Consider the following 6,369-nt stretch of genomic DNA (forward strand, 5'->3'; position numbering starts at 1 on the left):
AAAGGATGTAGAAGAAAGAATATGGACAGCCTGACCAGCTGGTGGCTCAGTGGATAGAGCATCAGACTGGGACACAAAGGACCCAAGTTTAAATTCCCAAGGTCACCGGCTTGAGTGCAGGCTCATCCAGCTTGAGCATGGGCTCACCAGCTTGAGTGCAGGGTTGCTGGCTTGAGTGTGAAATCATAGACATGATTCCATGGTCGCTAGCTTGAGCTCAAAGGTCACTGGCTTGAAGCCCAAGGTCACTGGCTTGTAAGGGGTCACTCGCTCTGCTGTAGCCATCCCCCCCATCAAGGCACATATGAGAAAGCAATCAATGAACAACTAAGGAGTGGCAACAAAGAATTGATGTTTCCCATCTCTCTCCCTACCTGACTGTCTGTCCCTATCTGTCCCTCTCTCTGTCTCTGTCTCTTTCACACACACAAAAAAAAGAATATGGACAGACCTTGATTTGAATTCTGGTCCTAATAGTCACTTGGGGCATATTGGGCAAGTTACTTAAGCTTCTTCAGCCCTGTATTATTCAGAAGAATGTGGTTAAATTTAGTGACATAAATCATTGAATCTCTCATTATGAAATTTTTTATGTAATTTTCATTTACTTCCTTATCATTACATAAAGGTAACACAATTAAGTAACTCTCAGGGTCTAAACTTGTAGGAAGGACATATTTCATTTCATCTCATTTCATTTCATTAATTTTTAGAGAAAGAGATAGGAAGGGAGAGAGATGAGAAGCATCAACTCATAGTTGTGTCACTTTAATTATTCATTGATTGCTTCTCATATGTACCTTGACTGGGGCTCCATTGAGCCAGTGACCCTTTGCTCAAGCCAGTGACCTTGGGCTCAAGCCAGAAACCTTTGGGCTCAAGCCAGCAACCAACCATGGGATCATATCTATGATCTCATGCTCAAGCCAGCAACCTCCATGTTTCTAACTTGGGACCTCAGCATCCCAGGTCGATGCTCTATCCACTGTGTCACCAATTGGTCAGGCTAGGAAGGACATATTGTATTTTAAATACTAGTGAAGAAAATACATTCTTCCATTTAGTGAAAACATTTAAACTATCCTCTTATAATTAAAAAAATGCTTGAGTTTTATAATTGAATTATAGATTTACATCCTGCTTCAAACCCTTTTTGAAAATTGCAGAGATAGAAGTTAAAGCCAAACATACAGAAAAACACAGTCTCAAAAAAAATTGTTTTAGCTCAAGAAACAAAAGAATTAAGACCCCCCCCCCCCATGTTGCTAGATAGTGTTTCGTGTTTATATTCTAGTGATTCGTTTTTTAGGTATTGTTGAATCAGCCACAATTTAGAGTACTACTCATGGTTTATGGAGGTAGCAGTGTTGAAGTGAGCTGAGAAGTCAATTAGCATCAGAAGAACTTTAGTTTCCCCCTTCCCTCCTTTAACACTCTCCATGCCTTTGACCTCCTTGTTCCTCTTTGCCAGCTCCAAAAAAAAGGAGGTGGTGGATCTCAATATTTTCAAGGCAGTAAATCTGAGGAAAACAATGGAGCTTATGCCTCTCTCCCATACCCATATGAATATCAAGCAAAACTTTATATAATTCCAGACCCAAGGAGGGCAATTCTGGGTGGAAAGTAATCGCACCTATTTTCATAATATCTGTCCCCAGTCACTCCACGTCATTCCTTTTTAGAATAACATATTCTAAAGAGCTAATGTGTCAGGAAATTGATAGTCTTCAGAGATTAAGTGTTGGGTTTCCTGTTTTTTGTTCACAGAAGCTAACTTCAATTTAAAGGTTTCTAAGGGGAAAAAAGTAATACTGTTTAATATGAAACTTTTGTCAGTAATATTATTTCAAGATCCCCCACCCCACCCCACCTATTGCTCAGTTAAATCCATTGCCTTGTTCTGCTCTAAAAACAAAGGAGACTATTCGGTGAGCTTATATAAAATACTTCTTATTTGAAGTTTGAGGGAGTTTTGACATAGAAACTGCATGAATGAACATTTTGTTGACCTTTCTCCAACTGTCAGTTCTCTTTAAACTCAAACAAGAATACTCTTTAGTTGTCCTTAAATGTAAAGGAAATAACACTTTAAACATGTATTATTTATAAATCCACTGCAGTAAAAACATCATCAATAATTTAACGATCCCATATGCTTGTTTTTTTAAGGCGCTGTCACTAAAACACTCACGTGTTAAATACCCCTGATCAGCAGTGTTTCCGCCCCCCCCCCCCTTGACATTTCCCATGCAGGAAAAATAAAACAGCAATAGAGTAAGTATTCAAATTAAATGCTAATTATAGACCACAGAGAAACATTTCATCAACAGTTCATAAGAGAGGCTAAAATTAACCCTACAGTGCCCACATTTTGTCTACTTAAATTGTAAGAAAAAGAGAAAGCCTTAGAACCCGTGGGGGAGGGGAGGTAAAGTAGTGGGAAAAAAATGTCAAAACTATGTTGAAATGTTAAGACCTTGAATAACAATTATAGCTCTCTCTCAACACTTACTAACCCTAACCCTAACCCTAACCCTAAACTTAACCTTAACCCAAACCTAACCATGACAAGCCCTTCACATCCTCTCTTTCAGTCCTCATAGCAAACCCATGAAGCGAGACTCAGTTTTGTAAATGAGGACATTGGCACACAGGCAGGTTAAGTAACTTGCTTAAAGGACCATCTTCATTAAAACTATTAACAGCTGAGTGAGAATTCCACTCCAGTCTGCCTGAATCTAACGTTAATGCTTTAACCTTAAGGCTACCCTCGAGTGCTTTTAGATCCATGGATACTTTATAAGTTCAATACGTTTTTAGAGGGTTGTTATCGAAATGGGCTACGGTTAGCCTTAACTCCGTTATTACTTGCCATGCATCTTTCACATGAGCTGAGGAAACCAAGACTGACTTGTAAAGGGCATTAAAGTGGTGGACGGATGCCAGACAGAAGTGAAAGCCCAGGCCATCGCCCCACTGAAGGACAGGCTGACTTCAGGCAAGCTCCCAGCTCTGGGAGAGTGGGATTACAGCCATGTCCGTGTCTTTGGGGTTGCTGGTGCTGGCTGTGCCATGAATGCCACTAGGCTAAGTACCAGGGAAGGGCAATGTGGGCCACGGTCTTCCAGCCAGAATAATTCCTACACAGACTTTTGGGAATTCTGAAACTTCTCTCCAGCCTTTCCACTCCGCTAATTGGGCAGTAACTATCTCTGGACCATCAAGGTAGAAAGGAATGTGCTTAGATCATAAATTCCCTAAAAGAAAGAATCAACTCAAGGTTACCAACTTCCTAGGACCCAGTGGCTATTATAATTAAATGAATTCCACTACAGTAGACCCAACTGTGTAACTGTAAATGGGAATAATAATACCAGCCTGTATTAGTTTCTTAAGGCTGCCATTAAAACGTAGCAGAAACTTAATGGCTTAAAACAACAGAGATTTTTTTTTCTTCAGTGTTCTAGAATCCAAAATCAAGGTGTTGGCAGGACCGTATTCCCCATGAAGGCTCTAGGGGAGAATCCTTCCCTGCCTCTTCCAACTTCTGGTGGCTCCAGGTGTTCCTTGGCTTGTGGCAACATCACTCCAATTTCTGCCTCTGTCATTTGATACTGGGCCTTCTTCTCTCTGCTTGCACTTTATCCTCTTTTGTCTTTTATAAGGAGGTTAGTCATTAAATTTAAGTCCTACCGGGTCATCCAGGATGAACTTATTTCAATATCTTTAATTTAATTACATCTTCAAAGACCTTTTTCCAAAGAAGGAAACATTCACTCTATCAGGGGTTGGAACACGAACATATTTTTTAGGGAGAGGGCATCTTCAACCCACTTCATCATCTCACAGGACTGTGGTCAGGATTTAATTAGAAAATGTATATAACAGCAGCAATGGTGGGATTCAAATATTTAAGAACCGGTTGTCTGCCCTTATGACCATTTTAAGTATTAAAAAAACCCAATATACTGGAAGATAGTTTATTATTTCATGCATTTAATAAATAAGAACAATAAAAGAGATACACAAAACTAGGTTATATTATAAGAAGGAGTTTTAAAATATTAATGAAAAAAATATTAAATAATGCTTGACAAAAAAACCAATAAAGCTGTTAAGATATTTCCAATGACAGCTTGTCACCCCCTGGTTGTTTGGCACTTTTTCTCTTTACGTTATATGTTTGTTTACTGAAGTAGCAAATGCGAGGGAATTAAAATGTAGTATTTCATCAAAGGTATAATGAGTTTTATGAAGTGAACAAATAAATATTAGAAGCATAGTTCCGTCAAATTTTTTTCACCGATTGACAGAATGAACATTACTATGGGCGCTTAGATTACGCTGTTGCACAGATAAACGTTAAAAAAGAGTAAGGAATGTAAATTTGTGATTTCCACATTGGGCGGCTGCCCAGGCTCCCACCTTAGAGAGAACTCCAATTACAAGTGCCATTTTAACAACTGGTTCGCCAAACTCAACAAAAAATTAGGTATCGGTTCTGCCAAACCAGTGCAAACCGGCTGAATCCCACCACTGAACAGCAGCTACTGAAGTGCTGTAGGGAAAATGTACATTGATATTCTTCTTCCAGAGAGCAGCATTTCATTGGTACAACAGATTTCCCCAGTGAGGAGGCCCCAGAAGTATGACTGTTTTTACATGAAATGATACAGATCTCTTGTCCTTTCAAAGAAGAAAAGCTGAAAAGTTCTCAAACTTAAGAATACATAAGGATCAAGAGTGAAAGACAGTCTTAAAAGAAGAAATTCCAGGCTCCACCCCCAGAAATCCTGAGTCAGTAGGTCTGGGTGAGACCTAGAAAACCGCATTTTAAAAACCAGATAGAAGGTGACGGAAGACAATTTGACTTTGGGTGAGGGGTATGCAACATAATCAAATGTCAAAATAATCTGGATATGTTTTCTCTGAACATATGTACCCTGATTTATCAATGTCACTGCAAAAATTAGTAATAACAAAAAAAAATTTTTTTAAAGTTCCCAAGGTGCCCCTGCTGCAGGTGGTCAGCACAGCACCGCCGAGGAGCTCCTCCAGAGGGCAGCAGGGAGACCTCCCCACAGTCCCTTCACAGTGTGCTGCTGTGATGTTATAGGGTGAGACATTTCTGGGACATGACGTGTCCCACAGAATTGTATGTCACAAGACAAAAATGTTAGGGAGATTGTGAAGTTGCTATGCAGGCACGGCACTTCATGTGGAAAAAGCTAATTCGACCTTGGTAGTTAGGAACTCCTGCTATGTTCTGGGCACAGTGATCAATGTTGAAAATACAGCTGTAGAATATACATATTGATTTTTCAAGAACCCACACAACATTTGAAATAAATGATCTCTTGTTAGGACTCAAAAAAGTCTCAGCAAGTAACAAAGAATCTATACCAGACAAAACAGTCTCTGCTCACAAGTAAGAAAAATTAAAAATCAATTTCAAGAAAACGCCCCAAATTTCCCTTTTTGCTAGTCTTAAATGTAATCTCAACCTTGTATTTTTTTAAGGGGCGAGGCGGTAAAGATAACAATGCATAGAATTCATATGGGTTAACTTTCACCAGTGTGAATATGACTGAGATCAGATTAATCATAAGGCGCTGATCACACCAGTTGTAAACCCTCTCCAATGCAGTCCCCTCCCAAAGCTGCCCTGTTATTCAGGCTTCTGTTAATGCTTCTGGAGGAGCTTGCCTGCCCAGGCTTTCCACATCCTTTGCTGAGCATGGCTGTCTTTCCAACACCAAAGCTGCCTTAAGGTCAGAGGTAGCAGGAGAGGGATAAGGAATGGGGCAGGGAAGAGGATCTGGGAAGAGGGGTGCCAAGAAATCCCCAACATTGTGTTGAAACAGGGTTGCTTGTGCCCAAAAGCATACCCAGGCTTTCATAAACCTGCTGGTAGGGGGCATACACTAGGCACTCTCTTTTCTGAAGTCCAGGCACCAACCACTTCCTTCTTCCCCAAGCCATGAAGGCAGAGGACTGAATGCCTATCTGTGGGGGAAACGGACATACCAGGAAATCTTGAATGTCCAGAAGCAACAATGCGAAGATATTGGAGGCAGAGAAGAAGGAAGAGTGGGGGATGCCCCGTAGTGGACACTGAAATCCTCTCAGAGCTGTCTCCTGCCTGTCAGAGCCACTGAATATGCCATTACTCAGAAATAAAGTCAGACGGGAGAGAAAGGAAATCAAACTTGTGGAAAAGAAAGTGCACCGTTACCTCAAACAGGAACAAAACTCAAACAAATAAACACATGCACAGAGTGAAATGAATTGAAAACCATAGTATATCCTTAAACTGGCTCCCCTCTGTTTTTTTAAATCTTAGAGCAGCCACCTGAAATCTTGAATTTT

Source organism: Saccopteryx bilineata, chromosome 6, assembly GCF_036850765.1.
Source record: "Saccopteryx bilineata isolate mSacBil1 chromosome 6, mSacBil1_pri_phased_curated, whole genome shotgun sequence".
In the NCBI taxonomy this organism is placed as follows: domain Eukaryota; kingdom Metazoa; phylum Chordata; class Mammalia; order Chiroptera; family Emballonuridae; genus Saccopteryx; species Saccopteryx bilineata.